Consider the following 23,024-nt stretch of genomic DNA (forward strand, 5'->3'; position numbering starts at 1 on the left):
CCCATTTTCATTTAAAAATAGTCACAGCAGTGACGCCTGGCACTTCCTAAGTGCCCAGTGCTGTTCTGAGCTTTTTACACTGTTAACCTTGGCTCTTCATAGCAGCCAGAGGAGATAGGTTCTATTACATTTATTTCCACTTAACAGATGAGGAAACTGAGGCATAGAGAGCCTGAGTAACTCCCTCAAGGTGACCCAGCAGGAGCAAAGCCAAGAATCCGGGAGCTGTTGACCGCTTCACATCAGTCTCAGGCCACCCTAGTGCCTCCGGGGAGACAGCGGGGGCAGGGTTACTGTGCCCATTTTTCGGAGGAGCAAACCGCGGTTCCGAGAACCTGCATGATCGCCGGAAGGGAGGCGGCGAAAGGAGGCGTCGGAGTAGTTTGGACCCGGCCACTCAAGGAGCCGAGCCGCAGGCCCCTCCCATGAGCCAGGTGGATGGGCGAGTGGTGGGGGTTGGCGGGTGGTGTTAGGGGAGGGGGTGAATCGAGGCCGGGGGCTCCCTTGCTCTTCATCCGGAGGCAGGAGGAGGCTGAGGACCGGCTGTATCACTTGGCACCAGCATTTGCAGGGAAAGGGTTTCCTCGAAAAGTGCTCTCTAATGCGGGAAGCAGTGGGTCGAGTGTTCGCCGCGCAGCACGAGGGTGTGTGCGCGCGCGCTCGGCGAGCCCGGGCTCTTTGTCCGAGCCCGTGCGCGCGTGCGTGTGTGGTGTGTGCGAGTGTATGTGTGTGCGCGTGTGTGTGTCTGTGTGAGTCCTCATGGGGGGCGGGGCTGGGCGTCCGGCCCCGCCCCGGCCCCGCCCCCGGCCCGGCCAAGCTGGTATTTTTCCACCCAGCAGGATGGGTGATGCTGAGAGCTGCCTGCTCAGACAACAGACACGCGAGGTCAGGAAGAAGCCGCTTATAAATTACCGCTTCCTCCGCGCCGCCGCCAGCGCCGAGCTCCGGGCCCTGGCCGCAGCCCCGCTCGCTCGCCAGCTCCGAGCCCCGAGGACCGCGAGCCCAGAGACCCAAGCCACGCGGAGAAGGAGCGCGGAGCGCGGAGCCCGCGGGCCAGAGACCGAGCAGGAGGGCACCCCCGGCCAGTGGAACCGAGTGCAGCCGAGCGCAGCGCCGCGGCCACCCCAGGTACCCGAGGGACAGGGAGCCGGGCGCGCGGAGCCCCCTCCCTATCGCTGCGCTCCCGCCAGCCCGGACCTCCCCGCCAAGCCCCTCTCGCCACCGAGGGAGGGACGGAGGGTCGCCCGCGCAGACCCGCTGGTGGGGCTGTTATTGTTTCCCCAGCGAAAGGGCTTGGGCTTTTCGTGCCGGCGGCAGGTGTGTGTGTGTGTGTGTGTGTGTGTGTGTCGGTGTCTCTGTCTCACCGGGTGTCTCCATGTATCTCCATGTGCCTGTGTTTCCGAGGGTGGCTGTTCCTTCATTTCTCCAGCAATATGCACTCGTGTGTCCCAGTGTTTGCCTGCTCTTCTGTGTCTTGGGTTGTGCTTGTCTGTGTATTCTGGCGTGTCTGTGATACCTGCGTGTGGCTGTGTCAATGTGTCCTAGGATGTGGGCACTTGTGTGTCCCGGCGTGTGTCTGGTGTGAACCTGTTTGTATGTGACTGTGTCTCCGAGTACCTGGCTGTGCACGTGTGTGTCCCTGAGCGTGGCTGTGTCTCCGGGCCCCTGGTTGCAGGCACTTGTGTGTCCTGGCTGTACCTGAGGGAGTGTCCCTGGTGCCTAGAGGGCCGGCCAGCCGGAGCTGATTCTCCAGGGCAGGCACTGAGTTGGGCGAGGTGATAGGGGGGCATGGCTCCAAGGGTGCTGCCCGTGTGTGGCGTGCAGGTGGCAGTGCCAATGTCCAGCCGCCTTGAGTGGCAGGACGAGGCCCCACGGGACAGCTGGGGGCCAAATGGGCAGCAGGCAGGGACAGCGGGACACATCCTCCTCTAGCCTTTTCTCCTTCCTTCTGAGGGTTCCTCTTTTGAGCAAGAGGTTCTCTCGTCCCCCTCCCACCAGGAAAGCCAGATAGAGAATCTCAGGGACCTTCTGCGACCGCCCCAAATCTTCAGCCTAAACTGGAGGGGGGACCTGTGGGCCACCCCCTGCCCCCGGCATTCAGAGGGAGGTGTGTGCTGAGCAGGGCCACCAGCCTGGCTATTTTGGTCACTGCCTGGCCCCTGCCAGATCCTGGTGTCCCCTAGGACTAGCCCCAAAGCCTTGGGAGGCAGCCCAGGCCCCCATTTCCTGCCTGGAGAAATAAATCAGCTCCGTAACTGCCCAGACACTTGAACGGAGGGTCTTTGGGCTGAGGTTTAGTGGCGCGTGGCTGGCTCCGTTTGGACTTCGGTAAATTGGCCCACGCTTTGGCACTGCTGACGTTTAAATAAATGTCATGGAGGAGATCTTTTTAAAATTTCTTTTTAATTTTTTCTTGGCTGGAAGGGAGGGGATCTCATCCCGAGTCTCCCAGCCAGAAGGAGTTTATTTTTGTGAGAAAGAGCGGGTGAGTGCTTAGCAACCGCCTGCCTCTCTCTCTCGACCAGGGAGTCATCCTGGGAGTGTGGGGTGGGCATGGAAAGGTGTGGCGGTGGGTGGGGGAAGGAATGTAATCAGGATGGTGTTGGGGGGATTAGAGGGATGCCGGAGGGCACTGGCTGAGAACCCACCACAAGATGGGATTGGCAGAATGGCTAGAGGTCTTAGGGCTGGCTCAGTCCCTAGTTGACCTTGCGCAACCTTTTTTGGGGGGCCTCAGTTTCCTCATCTGTAAAATGGGTGGAGTAGACTCGTTATGGGGTAAATGGGGACTGAGAGGCAGAAGCATGTCCCCAGAGAGCTCAGTTCAGTTACTGTGCCTCAGTTACTCTACCTTAGTCAGTAGGTGACCTTGGGTGATTCTCTTGGCCTCTTTGAACCTCAGCTTGGCTGTCTGGGCAGCAAGGACGCCAGTGCCGGCCTCGCTGCGCCCTTGAGGGGATTGAGGGAGATGAGGATGAATAAGCCTGCGGTAAGCTGTAAAGCCCGGCTCGGCTTCGTAGCTGCTGATTAGAGGGTGTCACGAGGTCTCAGGTCACTGGTATGTGGCAGGGCCAAGGTGCACTCTTGAGCTTTTGTCCTTCAGGGATACCCTTGTGCTGGCCCATAATGCAGTCGCAGTGGGCCTCCTCTGCCCCGTTCCTCTCCTCTCGTCCTGCAGTGATCGGGTCACATCTGCTTTGCAGAGTCGGGAGGCCTTAGTGGGAAGTACCCATTTTAGAGATGGGCAAACTGAGAGCTGCCCAGGGGACTTTGCCTTGATCGGACGGTGGCAGGAGTGGGCCTCCAAGGTCTTTCCTCTGCCAACTGAGCTTGGGCCCCATGGAGCTTTAGTCACTGATGTGCTGAGGAGGTGAACTTGGACTGTGGTCAAGACCTGGGGAAAACAAGGGACAAAGATCCTCCAGTCCTCAAGGTTGGAGGGAGAGAGCGCGGGACCCACGGGCGCCTCGATTCTGTCCCCCGTTACGCATTCTCCCTTCTGTGTGCCTTCTCGGGGAGCCCTGCCACTCTTCCTACACAGGTGTCAAGTCCACAGGAGGCTTTGGGCGCTGGTGATGGTATTTTCTAACCCCCAACTTGTTTGCCTGTCAGCCTGTCAGAGGACTTGGGAGCTGTACTTCTCTGAAAGTCTTTCCAAAGGTCCCGAAACGATAAGACACTTGTGAGTCATTGAACACATTCCTGTATATAGGAAAGAGCTGACAAATAAATTACAAGGAGCGCCCAGAATGCAGCTTAGCCACAGCTGGAGGGGGTCTGGGCGGGAATAGGGCTGGCCTTGGAAGCCCAGGGTCACCCTGGCAGGTACAGGCTGATCACTCACTTCTGCAGAAGGTCAGAAGCAAGAGTCAGATTCTTTGGGGCTACATCTCACTCCTCTGCGTTGGCCAACTTATCGTGGCGCAAGTGTTTGTTTGAATTTATGGATTCTGGGGAGGAGCTGTGGTTGTGGAAATGCCCAGGGTGGCCTTCGAGTGTGAAAGAGAGCTCTTTTTAAATGTGCCTCTTCTAGTTGTTTAATAAATCTTGCTAAGGTCAGCTCTGGCCTGGCACTGGATTTGGGGTAGAATATTGGCTTTCGAGGTGCTCAAAGTCCAGAGGGAGATAGGGCACTGACCATGCCATCCGAGGCGTGCTGTGAAGACTCACCGATGCACCGATGGCGGGGTCATAGGCAGAAGGCACTTCAGCCTCTTAGAGGAGGTGATGTCAGAGCTGGCATCTTCTGTGAGCGGAGGAACAGTATGGGCTGGCGTTCTGGGCAGGGGACATAGCAGGTACAAAGGCACAGTGGCATGAAATAGCCAAGCATGTTTGTAGAATAAACCTTGCAGGGTTCCTGCTGGAGAAAACAGGGGCCAGGTGGTAGAAGGGCCTGAGCATTGGGTAAACGGGCTTGAGCTTTATTCTAGAGCAGCAGGGATAGAAACGGCATCAGACTGGGTTTAGGGGCAACAGTGGCAAAGCTAGTTAAACCCAGGAGCCCAGAAGACCCCTGATGGTAGATGGGGAACTAGGCTGGGGTCCAGGAAACCGAGGGTGGCCAGGCCACCGCTGGTCAGGGCGCAAAGCATTTTCCATGCCAGTGAATCTTGCCCTGAGCTCTTTTTGTAAACACAAGGTGGAGGCCTGGACATGCTGTTTAATAGGTACACAGGCCATTAGCTTACTGGCTTTGACCTCCCAGGGAGCATGAAGCCCAGGAGTCTTTAGGGTGAATTATGTCTGCCCTGGACAGGGCTTTGGGGTTTCCCCTCCCACAGAGGCTTCATTTGGAAACCTGAGCTGAGGGGCAGGGGCTATGAGTGGCCCAGAGAGGGCAGAAAGAATGGAAACTGCTGTGCTGTTTCTAAAGCTCTGTGAGTCACCCAACTCTCTTGTAAAAATCAATGTACAAACAACAAATCACCCAAAACAATAAAAGGGAAGGGGAGTGTAGCTGCCAGGGGTTGGTCAGTGGTAACTCTATAATCAGGCAGAGAATGACTTGAGTTACTCTTTTACAAATTCAGATTCCCAGGTCCAGCATGGACACACTGAATCAATCCCCATGGGGTGGAGCCTGGGAATCTGTATAAAAAAATCATGTGTTGTTTTTTTTTTTTAATTTAAATTGAGATCTAATTTACATGCCGTGAAATGCAAAGAGTCTGTTACAGTTTGATGAATTTTGACAAATTTATACACCTGTGTAACTACCACTCAGATCAAGATAGAGAATATTTCCAGCTCCCCTAGAAAGTTAGTCGTCTCATGCCCTTCCCCTCCCGGAGGTGAGGAGTTTCTGATTTTTGTCACCCTGAATTAGTTTTGCCAAGCCTAGAACTTCGTATAAATGGACTTGTTTGGTGGATACTCTTTAGTGTCTGATTTCTTTCTGTTTGATGTTTTTGAGATCCATCCATGCTGTGGAGTTTATCACGAGGTGATTCCTTTTATTGCTGAATAGTATTCCATTGTATGGAGTCACCTGTTGATGGACATTGGGGTGTTTCCAGGTTGGGGTGATTATGAATGAAGCTGCTGTGAGCATTCCTGTATAAGTGTTTCAGTGAGCTTATATTGTACATTTCTCTAGGAGTGGGACTGCTCGGTCCTAGGGTCCATAGATGTTAACTTTATGAGAATATGTCAAAGAATTCTTTTAGTTACAAAAATAATACACCTCGGGGTGCCTGGGTGGCTCAGTTGGTTAAGCGTCAGTCTTTGGCTCAGGTCATGATCTCAGGGTCCTGGGATGGAGCCCCACATTGGGCTCCCTGCTCAGGGGGAGCCTGCTTCTCCCTCTCCCTCTTCCCCTCCCCTGGCTCTTGGGTGCTCGCTCGCTCTCAAATAAATAAAATCTTCAAAAAAATATATATACCTCAAGCAATACAAAACTGTATAAACTAAAAGTGATCCTCAAAGATCATTAAAAAAAGTGCACTCTAATCTTCAGTCTGTCTATTTGTCTGTCTCTTTCTCCAATAACAATAAAGGCCTGTAAGGTTATACATTTTCCTCTGCACACAGCTTTAACCGTATCTCTCGGCTGTCTACAGGAACATATACTTTTTTATTACATTCTAGATCAGTTTTCATTTCAGTTTGGATTTCCTCGTTGATCTGGGGCTATTTAGGACATGTTCAGCAAGCTAACTGTAGTTTTGTTTTAGTGTTACCGAAAATGGCATCATACTGTTCTTGGTTTTGCCACTCACTCTTCAAACAATGGACCATTGTGGAACTGCCGCTTGTCAGAACATACAGATCTGCCAGGCCACTCTGAACAGCCAGTCTGCATTTGGGAATCACTCACCTAGTCTGGCCTGCCTTAATCACCACACGCGCTGCCAGCTCAGTGAATGCAGAGCACCCACCCGGTGACTCTGAACTTCCCTGAAGGTGGGCAAAGAAGCAGGCTGAGGCCACTCAGCATTCTGAGATGGGAAGGAGCACCCCAGATGCCTTATCTCCCTTCCTGCATTTAAGGCCTGTGCCTGACTTAGGGGTTCTTACCCCCATCTTCTGGATGAGTTCACCCGGCCTCAGAAAAGTGACTTGCTGCAGCTCACACAGCTGAGATTGAATAGGAAGGGGAACTAGAACCAGAGCCCGTCCTTATCCCCCCAGCGGCATGGCAGATGCGCACTGAGCACCTACGGGGTGTCAGGCAGAAGGCCAAGGCCAGGAGGGCAGGGATAAGTAAATAAAACAGCCCCTGCACTCAAGTGGCTCAGTCTCACGGGAGGGGAGAAGATCTGTATCAGGAAGAGGTTAATGAACAATTCCAGGTGGCTTCTGCCAAGGGCAGGCAATGGTCCAGGCAGGGAAAAGTGGGGAAGGTCTGAGGGAGAGTGGTCCTCTGGCCAGGGAGTGTGGAGACTTTGGGATCTTTGAGTGAAGGCTCCCCGCCATCCATTTTAGGGATCAGGAGGCTGAGGTCCAAGCCAGGCTGATAAGCTATCAAAAGGGCCATTGTTCACAAATTTGTGGTTCTTCCCCAGACTCAGGCTCCATTCAGTGATTCTGTTAAACAGGTAAATCTCGAGGCCGTGTTTTTACCTCTGCCTGGAACTCTTGATGACAATGTTCACAATTCAGATGCTAATTTTAACACAGCTAATGGGAAGGGGGAGTGAGAGGACAAAGCTGTACCAATCCAAAAAATTCCTTAGGACTTGGCTGCCCGGGAGACACCTGCAGAAACCGGGGTGGGGGGTCCTGGACAGCAGGACCTCCTGGCTCCTGTGGGCAGCTCTGGCTCCTGGCGGTGGTGCGGGATAGAATCAAGGCAATTTGCAAGAGGGCTGGAGGGCAGGAGAGTTGAGTTCTTCTGGTTTCGCTCACTTGGGTCCTCCCTAGTCCCTTGGAGCTTTACCCTCCCCATTAAGCAGAAGCTTGGACCACATCTCTGAGGGATCCCAAGGATGGACATTTGGAGAGACCTGCTCTTCCCCCCTAGCTCTTCTTTGCACACAAAAGAAAAGTGCTAAGCCATTCGCTGCCAGGTTCCACCATCCCCTTTCCAGCAGAAAGTCCTTAACCCAAGCCAGGTTCGGGGTGAAGCAGTGCAGGGTGGAGGGGTGAAGTGGATTCCAGCAAAGTCATGCTTAGTGGGTGAAGGGCACCGGAAGGGGGTGGTCCCGAGGGCTCTGCCCTCTTGCCCTATAGCCAATTGGCACCTGGGGATGATGGCTGCCGAGGCCTCATGGAAGACCCGGGCCGTGATTTCAAGGACATTCGTGCTCTCACCAGATGGCACTTGGTATCTCCTCTCTGGGGGGATAGCCCTACAGCTTGAGACAATAGGCTCCTTGCCAGCCTCCATGCCTCTTAGGCACCCCTCTGTACCGTCCGTGGGCATGCCACTCTCCTGCTCAGGGGTCTTCAGTGGCTCCCTAGTGCTTTGTGAAATCAGGTTCACACTCCTTGGCCTGACATGCGAGGCCCTGCAGGTTCTGGCCTCTGGCCAGTGTTTACACTCATCTGCTGCCACTTCTCCCCACCTCCTCGTGATTTGGCTGATTTCTGCTCCTAAACCGAGCCTCGGGCTCTCTTGGCTCTGCCCATGCTCTTGCCACAAGGCCCGTCCTCCCTTCTTCTTCTTTTTTTTTTTTTTAAGTAGGCTCCATGCCACCGTGGGGCTCGAACTCAAAACCCTGAGACCAAGAGTCTCATGCTCTACTGACTGAACCCGCCAGGCACCCATCTCCCTTCTCTTCTTATTCCCCTTCTTCAAGGGTCACCTTGAAGCTGCCTGCTTCATGAAGCTTTCCTTCAGCCCCTTAACTGTGCCTGGCACATAGTAAGGACTCAAAAAGGATCCAGTGAGACAAAGTATACATCATCTCACCTTGCTCAGAGCCTCCTCTGTAGGGCAGAGTTCAGATCTTTGTGGTCTCGCCTTTTATCTGTTCACCTGACTGAGGTCACATCAGGGGAGGGATAGATGCTTCAGTGTCCAGCCTGGCACACAGTAGGTGCTCAGGACACAAATAAAGGCTGTCTGATCCCCTCTACCCTGAAATGAGAGCCTATTGTGGGTCCGGGCTTGAAAATAATATTCACCCATCTCCATCCATACTTATTGGTTCTACGCCCTGGGGATGTGCCAGGTGAACCAGACGACCAAATCATGGCCATACGCTCATGGAGCTGACCATAAAATAGTCGAATGAATTATCCCAGCGGCCTGGGGCACCAGGGTTTGGATGCAGGATCAAGTCCCAGGCCTGAAAAAACAGTACCAGTTGCTGTAAAATGGTCTCCCAGGGGCAGCTCTGGACCACAGGCATGTTTTGTGTTGTCCGCATAGACAGAGTTTTAGAATTTTAGAATTCAAGCCTGTATTTTTCAATGTGGGGTTTTTTCTTCTTTTTTTCTTTCTTTTTTTTTTTTTGCCTCTACATCTGGTCATTGTCTGGTGTCTCTGAACATACTGCTCTGGACATACTGCTGTTCCACCTGGCAGCCCCCCTCGAACTCTCCAGCATGCCCCAGTGCAACCCCCTCCAGCCCCCCCACCGGCTGCTTCCTCGGTTAGGTCTGGCCAGGCCCGGGGCATGGAAATGAGTTGCCAGTGGATCCTGAGCAGGGGGAGGCATTCTGCTCCATTCATTCACCGGGGCTTCTAGTCCGCTTCTAGCCCGCCAGTGGGGACCCTTAGCGCTTTCCCAGGGGCAGCTCCAGGCCACCCCCCCAGCGCTCCATGTGGGGCTTGGCGCACCCCCCCATCAGGCTGAGACCCGCACCTTCCCTGGGAGCCCCTCCGCTTTCAGCCTCTGCTGTGGGTTCTGGGCCTTGGGCTCCAGGCAGGGAGGGTAATCTGCCCCCTTGAATGCTAAAGATTCAGCCTTCTGCAGAGAGGCTCAGAGGCAGCCATACTCTGCTGGAAGGAAGCCCTAAATCTGAGACCTGGAATGTTTTCAGTGTATCTTGTTACCTTGGCTGAGCCCGAGAGTGCAGTCCGGTGATCGGTACCTATTCGCTCAGTCTCACTGCAGGGCGCCAGAGGGGCTCCTCGGTAGTCGTAAGGCTCAGAGGCACGGGAGGAGCTTTCTGCCCTCTCCAACATTTCCTTACCTCTGAGCCCTGATTGCCGTTGCCCCAGCCTGGGGGTCGTTGCTACATCTTGGCCCGGTCCTGGGATATGGCAGCAACAGCAATGATGATGACACATACTGGTGCTCCTCAGACTTGAAAGCCATAGACATCCCTGGAGAGCTTGTTAAGATGCCCCTTTCTATGCGGGACGACTGAACTGGGCCCTGAGAGTCTGCGTTTCTAACCAATTCCCAGGCCGTTGTCAAGGCTGCTGGTCTGGGGACCACACTTGGAGTAAAGGAGGTCAGTCCCAGCTCTTGGGCACCTGCAACCCTTCCTAAACCAGGGCGGTTTCCTGGTCAGCATCATCTCCCCAACCATCCCAACAGATACCATCATTCCCATTTTGCATGTGAAAAGTTGAAGCCCCAGAGACCGCAGGTAACTCGCCCAAGGCCACACAGTTGGGAGGCGGCTGAGCCAGGCCAGGCCAGGCCCTCTGGGCCAGCGCCACTTTGGAAAGGATGCTGGTGGGGAAGCCGTTTTCCACTGAACAGTGTCCACGGTCCAAAAGCCACAGGAGGCGTTTCGAGGCAGCCAAGTCGGATGTAAATCAGGGAGAGCCCAGGGCCAGCCAGGCGGTGCTGACAGCAGGGCAGCCTGAGGCCGTGTGTCAGGATCAGGTCTGAAGTGGGACTTACTTCGTGCTGGCATGCTGCCTGGTGTGGGGAGCCGTCGGGGGATGCTCGCAGCTCCTGGAACACCAGCGTGGGGCCTGCTGGAACCCAAGAAGGCGCCTTCTCACTCTTACACAGCCTCACTTTTTAGTTGAATCCCAGGGTAGAGGGCTGGCTGGAAGCATCGCAGTAGGATGGATGGACGCTGGGACCTGGTGCGTCAGTTGTTTAAATACTGGTGCATCCTTGCAACCGGGGATCTCATTGAGGACTGAGGTTGCAGAGATCTTCTGCTTGGCTGGGGCTTTATTTTTACACGGGGCACGTGCCCCAAGCAACTGGAAAGTGTAGAACAGATTTAGAGTCTAGGTTCTCGAAATGTGGTCACGGGATGTGCGGTCTGGTCATCACCTGGGAGCTCGTTAGAATCAGGGGCCCCACGCCAGACCTGCTGACTCAGACCCTGGGGGTGGGGCCTAGCAAGTTTTAAGAAGCCCTCCAGGCTTAACTTTGAGAAGGGCTGATTTCTCCAGCTCCGGCCAAATGCCCAGGGGTCTGGGAGGGTCAGTCCTAACCTTTGCTACTGGCTGAGAGTACCAGGGCTGCAGGGTGACCTCAGATGTCATTTTATCTGTGCCGCATTTTTCTGATGGCCTGAACATCAGTTAAAGGGGCATGCATAAAGTTATACGGCATATCTGAGACAGGGCATAGGTCTGGATTCTTAGAGTTGCAAGTTGTAGAAATCAGTTCAAACTAACTTTAAAAAAACAAGGGAGGGTGGGAGTAGGGGAGGGAGGGAAGAAGGAAGGAAGGAAGGAAAGAAAAAGAGAGAGAGCGAGAAAGAAGGAAGGAAGAAAGAAGAAAGAAAAAAAGAAAAAAGAAAGAAAGAAAAAGAAAAGAAAAGAAAGAACATTTACTGACTCTTAACTGAAAAGCCCCAGGGTCATACTTCAGGCATGGCTGGATCCAGGTGCTGAGATATGTCATCAGGATTGTTTCTTTCTGTCCATTTCTGGGCTCCTGTGTTGGTTACTCTCAGCTGCATAGGATGCATCCCCTCCCAGCATAGCCATCTCAGTCTAGAAAGAGCCTTCTTTTTTCCCCAATATTCTTAGCACGAGCCCTTGTCATCACTCTCATTGTCCAGGCTTGGTCAGGTGCTTGTCCTTGAGCCAACTGTCACAGCCCCTCTGATTGGCTAGGCCTGGCTCACATGCCCACCCAGAACCCCGTGGGCTGAGAGTGGATGTGCGTGGGTGTCCAGGTAGAATGGATGTGAGGCTGTCCCCAGAAGAAGGGGCATGGGTGCCAGCAGGCTATACCCACGGGGACTTAGTGCCATTCTTATCCTCCTCTTGGAGCTGGGTTGCCCTCAGTCAACTGCTAAGGTCTCACGCCAGATAGAATTATGCTCCTTTTCCTGGTTCCTTTACCATTATGCCTATAAATGTGCATTAAACATGCTACTTTCATCTTTCCCTTTGTCCCTCTTCCCTTGGTATAGTCCAGGATAGCAAGTTACACGTTACCCTGGCACCCACGCCTGTTGCAGGCATTACTAACCCACCCTCGCCTTCACAGCGCCACGTGTCCACCCAGAAAACAAAGCCTCCGTGGCGTCCGTGTCGCATGTTGGCCTTTACCATGGGGTTCTGGGCTCAGAACCTCGGCTGTGTTGTTCATTGCCGGGTTCCCAGGACCTAAAACAGTGCCTGGCACACAGTAGGTGCTCAAGAAATTTTTAAAAATATATATACTATATATATATTTTATTCTTAAGTAATCTCTCCCCCCAACGTGGGACTTGAACTTACAGCCCTGAGACCAACGGTCGCATGCTCTACTGACAGCCAGCCAGGAGCCCCTTAACAGATTACTGACTGAATATTCCTACCCCACAGTGCCTTGACCACTGGGCACCTAGGTTAGCCCATTGAATGTGGGGGCGCTGCCATAGCAATGAGGTTGTCTGATTTGGGGGACAGGGAGCTCTGCAGACTGTTGGGGCCGTGTTTCTGAGTCTGAGGAAGGGGCTGCAAGGGCAGGGCCTCAGGTCCATTGAGGAAAGACTTGTCCACGCTGCAGGCCTCTTTCTGCCCTCCCACCATTACCCCCTTCCCTGCTCTGCTAATCCATTTACCTGTTCATTGAAATGTGTGATCCTGGTTGATAAGGAGCCATTTCCTGGTTTTCTGCATTTTCATATTCTAGGAAACCAGGGGAGCCTTCCAGCACAGCTCTGCTGGTGGATGAGAGACAGCGGTGATCTACCCCAACTTGCATTTTTTCCCCAAACTGAGTGCCAGAGAACAGGAGGTGTTCTATTAAAAAAAAAAAAAAAAAAAAACTAACAAAAAAAACCAGGCTTCAGGGGTCATTCACATTTGGGGACTGCTTGACTCAGCAAAGTTCAACAGATTCCCTTGGTATGGTGATTCTTGGAGACTTTAACCAGTCGATGAGTTATCGTCTTCTCCAAGAGTCTGGGGCCCCCAGGGCCTCCCTCCGCCCCTCCGTCTAGCCGTGGTGTGTCCCTGAGCTCACAGGGAATAGTCTTCCACAGACTTGGGCCCATGCCTAGGCTGCTCTGGTGCAGGCCTCTGGGGCCGGGCAGTGGCTTACGGTTGCAGCTGGGGGGAGCCTCTGTGTGTGTGTGTGTGTGAACACGTGGGTCTGTGTGTGTCTGCGTGTGTGCACGGCTGCCTGGGCAGCCCGCTGTTGACTTGGCCCCTCCCAGCGTGCAAGAAGACTCCGAGTCCCGCGTATAGTCACAATCTGACCAGATCTTCTCTTTCCTTCTTTGCTTCCTCTCGTTGTATTAGGTCCAGAACAACAGCCCTTGCTGAGGAGCCTCCAAAACGTAAGTGGCATTTGTCCTCTCAGTGGTGTTGGCGTCTCCCCGATGTGCGGTCCTTGGGCTCTCAGGGTCTCCTCCAGGGTTGAGGAGGAGGAAGCAGAACCCCCAGGGCTCCGGGGCCTCATCCACATGTCACTTCGGGGTGGTGGCTTCATGGCCCGGGTCGGCCCCCTCCGCCTCCCTGTGCCGGGGAGACAGCCTTACAAATACTGAGCACTGATTTTCGAGTCTGGCCTGGACTCCATGCTGGCTCTGCCACCGAGCAGTGATGGGGCCTCGTTGAGTTAGTTCTGAGGATTGGGCTCAGACATATGTAAAAGGGTGAGATGCTTGGTTCCCAGCACAGATAGGATGCTCCCATCAGGACTTGGGGCTACTGTCCCAATTGTCTCTTTATTAAACTCTTTTTATTTTTTGGGTCTTTTTTTAAGGATTTGTTCATTTGAGAGAGAGAGAGCGTGAGTGCCTGCGTGAGGGGAGGGGCAGAGGGAGAGAATCTTTAAGCAGACTCCCTGCTTAACGCAGAGCCCCTCCCGGCTGATCCCACCACCCATGAAATCATCAACCCAGCCAAAACTCAGAGTTGGTTGTTCAACCGACTGAGCCACCCAGGCACCCCTAAACTTTTTCTTTTTAAAAAATTGAAAACTTTCAGAAAAGTGGAAAGGAGAATACAGTGAACTCCTGTATACCTTTCACTGAGATTTTCCCATTGTTAACATTTGTTACATTTGCTTCATCTCTATATGCTATAAAAATAGTCACATTAAAACTTTTTTTTTTTTTTTGCTGACTCATCAGGGAGTAAATTACAGGCATGATGCCCCTTTACTCCTCCTAATCCTTCCTATGTATTTCGTAAGAGCAGTGCCATTCATTCTCTTATATAAGCACACGCAATTATCAACCCCAGGACGTTTAACATTGACACAATTCTCTTATCTAATCTACAGACCTTAATGACATTTTGCTGACTGTCTCATATTTACAGAAGCTTTTATTTTTCCCCCAGTTCAGGATCACAGTGTTTTTAAAAGGGGTTTCCTGGGGTAGGAACCTGACTTTTCTGCAGATGACTTCTTCACCTTGATCTAAAACATCCTTACTATTGGGGTTTTGAAAGTCTTTTTGTTATGACCTTTGGTAAGAAATAGATTTTACGACAGATGCCACCTGTGCTCACATATCCACACACGCTTGAAAGTGAAACCCGTCTCGCAAAATGATAACTCACATCTTCAGCATCTTTAGGGCTCTGCTCTATTCTGTTTTCTTTTATAAAAGTGATATTCCTGACCCTTTGAGTTGATTTCATGATCCCCTAGTAGACTCTGTTCTGGAATGTGAAAATCCTGGCTTCTTAGGCAGAAATTTCTCCCAGGAGGGAAGGTAGTGCCCTGACCAAGGACTTGGAGTTTGGTTGATTTGGGGTCACCTAGGAAGCCAGGACTAGGAGAAAGGCCCTGAAGACCCTGGCCCACTGCTACCCATGGTGGACCTGACCCCATCCCTGTGATCAAGCCCCGCCCCCCCGAGGCCCTGTGACCCCATGGAGACCTCCGGTTCTTTATGCTGTGACATTAGGCAGGCGTATCCCTGGTGGCTCAGGACACTTCCCTGGCTGAGTGGGCATAGAGTTGTTCTAGTCCATGTCAGCCTCCAGAGTCGTTGCCATACTGGTCACAAATGTCAGTAAGAATAATCACGAGCACTTATTAAACTCTTTACTAGCATGCTCGATTCGGCACGGAGAGGTTTAATGTATAGTGGTGCATTTTAGCCCACAACAGTCTTAGGATGTGGGCTCTGCTGTTCTTTCTGTAAAAATTGCAGGTACATTCATTGAGCACTTACGGTGTATCAGGTACTGCTAGGTACTTTACAGACTCATGCAGTCCTCAAAGTAGCCCTAGGAGTTAGACACTGATATTATCTCCATTGTACAGATGGGGAAACTGAGGCGCAGAGAGGTGAATTGACTCTCCCCAGGGTCACACTGCAAGGAAGGATTTGAACCCCACCTACTTTCTGACCCTGTCGCCCACATCATCCAGCACGGCTCTTCCCTCCCCCCAGGCTGGGAGCAGACTCCTAGGCAGGCCCATTCCCAAGGCCTTGCGCTCGTTAATGAGTAGCCTGGGGCAGCCCAGGCAGCCAGGTGCCTGCTGCAAAGCTGGAGTCTGAGTTCTGCTTCCAGATAAAGAGTCTTGTGCAAGGCTCCCAGCCCCCATCTGGGCTGGTGGCTTTAGAGACAATACACAGATAGAAACCAGCTGCTGTTCTCTCCTCCGAGGCTTGCTGATCCATCCACACTTGGTGGGAGCCCATTTCACAGAGGATGCCCTGGAGGCTGAGAAGTGGGTTTGCTCTCAGGCCCGTATGATGCTTCCTCCACGTGGCCCTTTTGGCTTATGCTTTCTGGAAGGGCTCCCTGGCCATCTATATGGCAGGCAGCAAGATTGGGAGGGGGTCATCTTTAGGGAACAGGAGCTGTCCCCTCTGAAGCTGGAGCACTACCAGGTGTGCAGGTGTGTGGCCCTCCTCACTGAAACCTCCAGGTTCCCATCTGAGAACAGGGACGGTAATCACTCACTCTAGCCCTTGACAGGGCGTGCACAGCTGGGAGGTGGCTGAGATGTGGATGGTTTGTCCGTTGTTCAGCGGACTCTGAGTTATTAAGGAACCGGCCGAAAAACTGATTCCTGACAGGGATGAAACCCACATCGTGGAGAGTCTGTGAAGCTGGAGAGTCAGACAGTCCTGGATTCAAATCCTGTCTCCATCCTATGCCGCTGCATAACCTGGAGGGGAGAGTCCTTGAACTCCTCCGAGCCTCAGCTTTCCCACCTGTAAGATGGAGCAGCAAGGGCACCCAGGAAGCTTTGAAAGCGAGTATGGTATCGGGGGTAACGGTCCCTTTGTCATCAGGGTGGAGTTTTGAGCACTCAACAGGCCTAACGAAGTCAGGACCCAGCACCCCCAGTACATGTTCTAATTTCACCTCCCTGGCGAGATCCCCTAGAGCAACCCCCGCACTCGCCTCAGCTGAAAATCAGATCCACCCTTTTGGGTGTCTGGTCATTTTAGCTAGAGGGGCACCTCTCTGGGCTTGTTATAAGAATTCCCACGGGGCCTTCTCCCCCACCCCCTCCCGGACCCCTCCAGGTTGTAAACTCCAGCAGGGGAGGGGGTTGTTCATACAATGGACTTGTGACCCATCCAGGGAGAGCCTCACCCTCCTCACTCGCTCCCTGGAGGGGCCAAGTCAGTGAGAAAATGGTATTTACTGTTTGTCTGACCTGATAATAAAAGTGATACATTTTTTTTTTTTTAAGATTTTATTTATTCATTTGAGACACAGAGATAGAGAGCATGAGCAGGGGGAGAGGCAGAGGCAGAGGGAGAAGCAGGCTCCTCGCTGAGCCAGGAGCCCGATGCGGGGCTCGATCCCATGATCCTGGGATCATGACCTGAGCTGAAGGCAGATGCTTAACCATCTGAGCCACCCAGGTGCCCCAAAAGTGATACATTTTTAAAAAATGAGATATATTTGATCTACAACATTCTGTGAGTTTAAGGTGTTAAAAACATTTGGATTTGATACATTTATACTGCAACATGTGATTGTCACTGTGGCGTTAGGTAACGCTTCTGTTGGGCCACAGGATTATCATTTCTTCTAGTGTTGGGAAGTAATGTATTTTTAATACAGAAGCTTGGAGAGCACAGAAAAGTCAAGAGAAGACAATAAAATTCATCCTGTTCCGCCATGCAGACAGAACCATCTAACTGCATTTATAAACGCGTGGGTAAATATACATTATTTACATTTTGCTTTTTAAAGTTGAACTCACACTATGGTGACCCTGGGGAGCCAACTTCCTGTCTCCACCCCCCAATATATTTCTTAGCATTTTTCTGGGTCTTCGGTCTTCTAAGTCAGGGTCAGCAGAGTTTTTTAAAGGGCTGGATAGGATGTATTTGGGCTTAGGGGCCTGTGGGTTTGCCTCCACTGATCTCATATGGTCTCATCTCTGCTCTTGTAGCACAGAATGCAAATGAGTGGGTGTCGTTTTATGCCATTAAAACTTCATTTACAAAAACAACCTGCTAGATTTGGTCCAGGGGTCGAAGTTTGCTGACCCCCCCCCCCCCGCCCTTCCCTTCTTACTAGTTTTGATTTGTTTGGGTAAACCATCATTTATTTAATTAATCCTCTAGCATTGAGAGATTGGCCATTGGTAGTTTCTCTTTCATGTAAACCACTCTGCTGTGAACATCTTTTTTTTTCTTTCTATTTTTAATTGTAAAATATACATAACATAAAATTAAACATCTCGACCATTTTTAGGTCTATAGTATAGGAGTGTTAAGTGTATTCACGTTGTCCTGCAACCGATCTCCAGAACTTTTTCATCTTGTAAAACCAAATGCAGTGAACATCCCTGACTGGGCATCTTTACACATTGGTCTGGTCCAGAAAATTGGAATTGCTAGCCTAAAGGGGGTGCGCATTTTTTTTTTTTTTTTTTGAGAGAGAGAGAGCACATGAGAGAGGGGAGGGTCAGAGGGAGAAGCAGACTCCATGCTGAGCAGGGAACCTGATGCGGGACTCGATCCTGGGACTCCAGGATCATGACCTGAGCCGAAGGCAGTCGCTTAACCAACTGAGCCACCCAGGCACCCGGGGGTGTGCATTTTTAAGGTGCCGGGCACCTGCTACCAAATCACTGACCCTCAGGAATTGCCCTAACTGAAGTCTCTGAGGATCACCAGTGACAGCCCGCGGGCCTCAAGAGGGAGTGAAGCCAGCCACTTCCTTGGGGAGCCCCTGCCTTCAGGGCTTGGGGAGCAGTGGATTTAAAACAACCCATCCCAGAGAAGCAGCAGCTGGTCTGCCAGCCTTCCTCTTTTGGGGAAGAAAATAAAAAGTCCGTAAACAAGATGTGTTATGAATGCCGAACCAGACTTGGAGGTTGATACATCTACCCTTTAGAGAGAGGAGAGGTGTGGTTAAGACCTCAGCTCAGCTGTCCAGAGAGTCCAGGGGTCAATGGCATTTGGCCTCTACTTTGCTGTGTGACCCAGGGCAGGTCACGTAACCTCTCTGGGCCCTTGGGTCCTCTTCAAAATAGACATGATGTAGACTCTCTCCTCTCTGGTTGGACAATCAGGGAAGAAGAACTACGAAAGTTCTTTGCACAGTGGCCGGCACACAGCCCCTACCCAGTACGTGCTGGTTGTGATTGCTTTTCTTACTGGGGCGGTTAGGATTTCTTTTAACACCTCTATTTTATAGCGCAGTTATTAATGTCCCTGTGTAACAGGTGAGAAATTTGAGGCTCAAGAGGGCAGCGGCCAAGCCGAGGTCAGCCATGTGTCAGCACAGGGAACCTGGGCTTTAGCCCATGCCTTCGGCTAGTCGTCTGTTCCACGCCGCAGCTGCTGGAAGCTGGGGCCTCTGGATGACCAGGGCAACCGCCTCTTCTGGCCTCACCTGTGGTGGGAAAGCTTGGGCCTTTGGTGGAGAGAAGATTCCTTGGTTGATTTTCCTGTCTTGCCTAGCCGCAACAGTGGGCAGACGGGTTTTTTCAAGGAGAGAGGTTACAATTCTAATGTGTGGGGTGCCCCCCACCCCCCGACACCACCAAGCGATTCTCCAGCGCTAGCTGGATGTCCTACCTTGTAACTCACTCCTGACACTATTTCCCTGGATCTGCAGGTTAATGATTCAGCCCTCCAAGGCCGACCCCCTACTCCCACCTCACTTCTGACGCCTGTTGTACGCATCAGATCATCCCCTGTGCTTTGGCGGACTGGCTAGAAATCAGAGGTTCCCATGACCTCCTCCTTGGGTTTGATTAATTTGCTAGAGCAGCTCACAGAACTCAGAGAAACATTTTATTGACTAGATTAGTGGTCTGTTAGTAAAGGCCGTAACTCAGGAACAGCCACATGGAAGAGATGCACAGGGCAAGGGATGGGGACGGGGCGAGGAGCTTCCATATCCTCCTCCCCAGGTGCCACTCTCCCCCAATCTCCATGTGTTCACCAGTCTGGAAGCTCTCATTTAAATTTTTATGGAGGCTTCATTACTTTAAGCACCATTGATTAAATCATTGGCCTTTGGTGATTGAACTCCATCTCCAGCCCCCCTCCTTTCCCTGGAGGTCAGGGGGTGGGACTGCAAGTTCCAACCTTCTAATCACGCAGTTGCTTCTCCTAGCAACCAGCCCCTAGCCTTAGGTGCCTTCTAAAAGTCACTCGTTAACATAACAAAAGACACCTTTCTCACTCTCATCACTTAGGAAATTTTTTTTTTTTTGAGAGAGACGGCACAGGAGAGAGTGAGCATGGGGGGGAGGGGAGAGGGAGAAGCAGGCCCCGCTTGGAGCAGGGAGCTGACCCGGGCTCCATCCCAAGACTCCAGGATCAGGACCTGAGCCCAAGGCAGACGCTTGACCAACTGAGCTACCCAGCCACCCCTCTCATCACCTAAGACCAAATACATATTTATATTGATTATAAGTCACAATATCGCAGTTTGTTGTTGTTGTTGTTGTTGTTGTTTTCAGAAACTGGCAGGGCATTTCAAAGACCAGAGCTTCCTGCTGAGGTGAAACCTGAGAAGGGTTTAGAGGAGGTATTCCCATCTGTTAGTCTGTTCTCAGCCAGCAGATAGTAAGTCCAGAAACCCACGCTCCCCAAAGCAGGAGGCTCTTGGATCCTAAGGCTAGAGATACCTCTGGGTTTGGAGGGGTTGGCTCCCTGGGGCACCCCTGAAGGAGGGTGCCCTGGGTCAGTATTCAGATCCAGCTGCTCAAAGGGTCCCCCACGGCACCACCTTTATATACCCACTTCCCCATCAACTTGCTGGGGCACCTTGGGCAAGTCATTTCCCTTCTCTGGGCCCTCATTTTCCTCATGCATAAAAACAAGGGTCTGGAATCATCTCCCCAGAGGAGCTCCTGGGGTGACAGCTTTGGACTTGAATATCAGCTCTGCCATTTAGGAGCCAGTGCCTGCTGTGATGATCTCCCTCTCTGGGCTGGGTGTTCTCTATAAAGCAGACATAGTGCACATGCCTCGCAGGGTCTATTGTGTGCTTGGCAGCCTGGTGGCCTGCACACCCTCTGTGGGGCTATATACTTGGACACCTCGGCTTCCCATAATGGATTCTCACCCCTAAACCTTTGGCCTTCATCCTTAAGTAGCAGGAGGCAGTTTTGAGTCACTGGTTCCTCTGCCCCTCATCCCCAGCCTGAGTCGGCTCCTGCATTACATTGCACAGGGCTTCTCTCACCCCCAAATTCCCCCATCCTTGTTCCTGTCATCACCCCTGAACTCTTGCTCTGAGGGTCCCGTCAGGACTGCCAGGTTGTGAAGGGCCCATGGCTCCCTCCCTCCCTCCTGCCACAGTGAGGGGGACATGGTTCTCATTTATGTTTTCAAGTCAAGTGGTGCTCTGACCTTCTGTCTGATTCCTTCCTAGTCTTCTCTGGGCATCCTGCCTGCCCCCCCCCCCCGCCCCCGACATGAGAGCTTTCTCTTATCCATTAAGTTACAGAGGCCCAGAGAGAGAGACAATGTTTTGATAAGGACTCTAAGGCTGGCTCCTGATCTGTGGGAAGGATGCCACGATCGATTAGCAATGTCTTTCGGGAGCAGGATGGGTGGAAGCGGCATTGGGGGCCTCGATGAGGTGAGAACTACGGAAAGTCCTTGGGAGTAGACACCTGCTCTGCAAAAACTGTGGAAACAGGGAGGAGCTGAGAGGACCCCAAAAGGTCTGTGCAGGTACCAGGCAAAGCAGCTTCCTCTGAGTGGGAAGAAACAACGGAGCATGCCTGTGGGAGAGTGTGACCCCGAAGTCTCAGGATCTTTAATTTGTACTCAGGTTGAAGTTTTCAGACCAGGAGCCCAGAGTCTTTGATGCTTCTTATGTCCTGGGTGTCATATTTTGTGCGGGATGTGGTGTGTGTGTGTGTGTTTGTGTGTGTAACAGGGATCCCTCTAGACACTCTAAATAAGGTTGCTAGATGAAACACAGGGCGTCCAGTTAAATTAGATAAACTGAGTCATGTTTTTAGTTAAGTATGTCCTTCGCAGTATGAGTACATCCGACAAGCTTACCTCCGCAAGCTCATTTATCCAGTTGCCCCGGGAGGTCATGCCCGCAGGCCGGGTCGTACCGCTGCTTGAGGTCACAGATGTCCCCGCGAACCAGTCGCAGCAGCGCTTGTCCCAGCCCTGGCCCTCCTTGCTGTGAGTCCCTGAGGTGTTGCCACCTTGGGCATCTATGTCCTCCTCCAGGCAACCAGAAGGGTCAGCCTAGTTGACTTAATACGAGGTCTGATTTTGACCTGGAGATGCTTACTGAGCACCTATGACGCCCGAGAACTTGATGGTCATATCCTCATCCCCGCCATGAGACGGTCCTGTGACAAAGTTCTGATGTTCTCTGCCTCATGGGTGAAGAAGCCGGGCTCAGGGAGGTGCCCCGCGATACTGCCGCGGCCACACAGACCAGGAGACAGGACTGGTGCGCTTCTGGGCCCAGGCTCCCCGCCCTGCCCCCCTTCCATGGGGGAGCTGCCCAGTGGGGCCCTGCTGCTCCTCTGGATTATTCCCTCCAGATCCCCTGTCCTGTAAGGAGCTCACACCGAATGAATTGGCGCATGTTCTCAGCATTCACGTGTCCATTCACTCACGTGCTGAGTACTTGTGGAACACCTGCTGTATACCGGGCACAGTGCTGGGCAGTGGGGATAGAGTGAAGAACGAGGCAGGAAGGGAGAGACAACATAACTGAGCACACAAACCATTGTTCGGTTGCAAAGTGGAGCCTGCCCGCCCACCCCCCACCGCCGCAAATGCATGCAGTCAGTGTGTTTGACCAGGAGGCCAGGGCTTGTCTCAGGGTGGAGGAGGGAAGAATCTGGGAACATGATCCTGTCTGCCTCCACCCTCCTCTCCATCCTTCCTCACGAGGAGCGTTCTGAGGCTCAGAGAAGGGCATTGACATGCCCAAGGTCACACATCACCATAAGACATATGGCCTCCGCTCCTCCCCTAACCATCTTTTCTGTCCTGGTGCTGTTGAGAGAAGAGTCTCTGCTGCTTCCTGGCCGTGTGACCGCCGGCCAGTGCCATCTCCTGCCTGGGCTCCAGTGGCCCCATTTGTAAAGGGAAGCCCGTGATGCCCACCAGGCTAACTGGCTTAAGCAAGTAAGAGAGAGCAGTTTGGTATATTTCTTATTAATGTGTTTTATTAATAATGGCTGTACTAAAGTGCTCTCAGGGATGATTTAGTCACATTAAAAAGTCCAGACATGGAGTAAACTTCCTCCTAAAAGAAACAATCTAGAAAAGCCGCAGCTCTGGAAGGCCCCTGGGGACAGGGGCTGCTTCGAGGTACTGATGCCCATCCACATCTCTGGCCTTGTCTGGGTCAGCTGATCCCCATGTGGCCAGGCCTCAAAGCTTCATGGCTGAGGGCTGAGCCTGCTGCGTGCTTCTGGGGGGAAGGGACCACCCCCAGCTCTTTAAAGAAATTAATTTTATTTCATATTCATAAACATGATGACAGGTGCTAGTGATACAAACATAAAAGACAGTGTCAATTTTTTAGAAACGTACAATCTAGTGAGTGAGATGTAGGTGAACATATGAATTACATTACAATTTAGTGTGAGCTTTTTCCCCCTGTCTTATTGAGAAACGAAAGGCATACATCACTGTGTGAGCTTAAGGCATGCAGTGTGATGGTTTGTTGTAATGTGGTGGAGTGATGACCGCAACAGATTGTGTTCACATCCACCTTCTCATAGATACAGTAGCTCCCAACTCTGAAAGGTCATGGGGGGCAGACCTTTTGTTTTCCCTTTGGCCTTTATGGTTCATTTGAGGAGTGTATATATTTTCAAACCCCTTCCAGCCCT

The 23,024-nt window shown here is 52.2% G+C and overlaps 1 protein-coding gene across 3 annotated transcripts in view; it reads left to right on the forward strand.

Moving 5' to 3' along the window:
• The first annotated feature begins 850 nt into the window (after window positions 1-850).
• SLC6A6 (solute carrier family 6 member 6) overlaps window positions 851-23,024 on the forward strand; it is an 84,146-nt gene continuing 61,972 nt past the window's right edge. Inside the window, exons 1-2 of one of the 3 annotated variants that reach the window (XM_034997607.1) lie at window positions 851-1,128; window positions 13,049-13,086. The gene's annotated coding sequence lies outside the window, so the exon portion shown is untranslated. Of the gene's footprint in view, window positions 1,129-1,157; window positions 1,261-13,048; window positions 13,087-23,024 lie in introns of those variants that run through there. The other 2 variants (XM_034997608.1, XM_034997609.1) reach the window with 2 other exon arrangements.

The sequence above is a fragment of the Mirounga leonina genome, unplaced genomic scaffold (assembly GCF_011800145.1).
Source record: "Mirounga leonina isolate KUSES-001 unplaced genomic scaffold, KU_Mleo_1.0 Mir_94, whole genome shotgun sequence".
Classification (NCBI taxonomy): Eukaryota; Metazoa; Chordata; class Mammalia; order Carnivora; family Phocidae; genus Mirounga; species Mirounga leonina.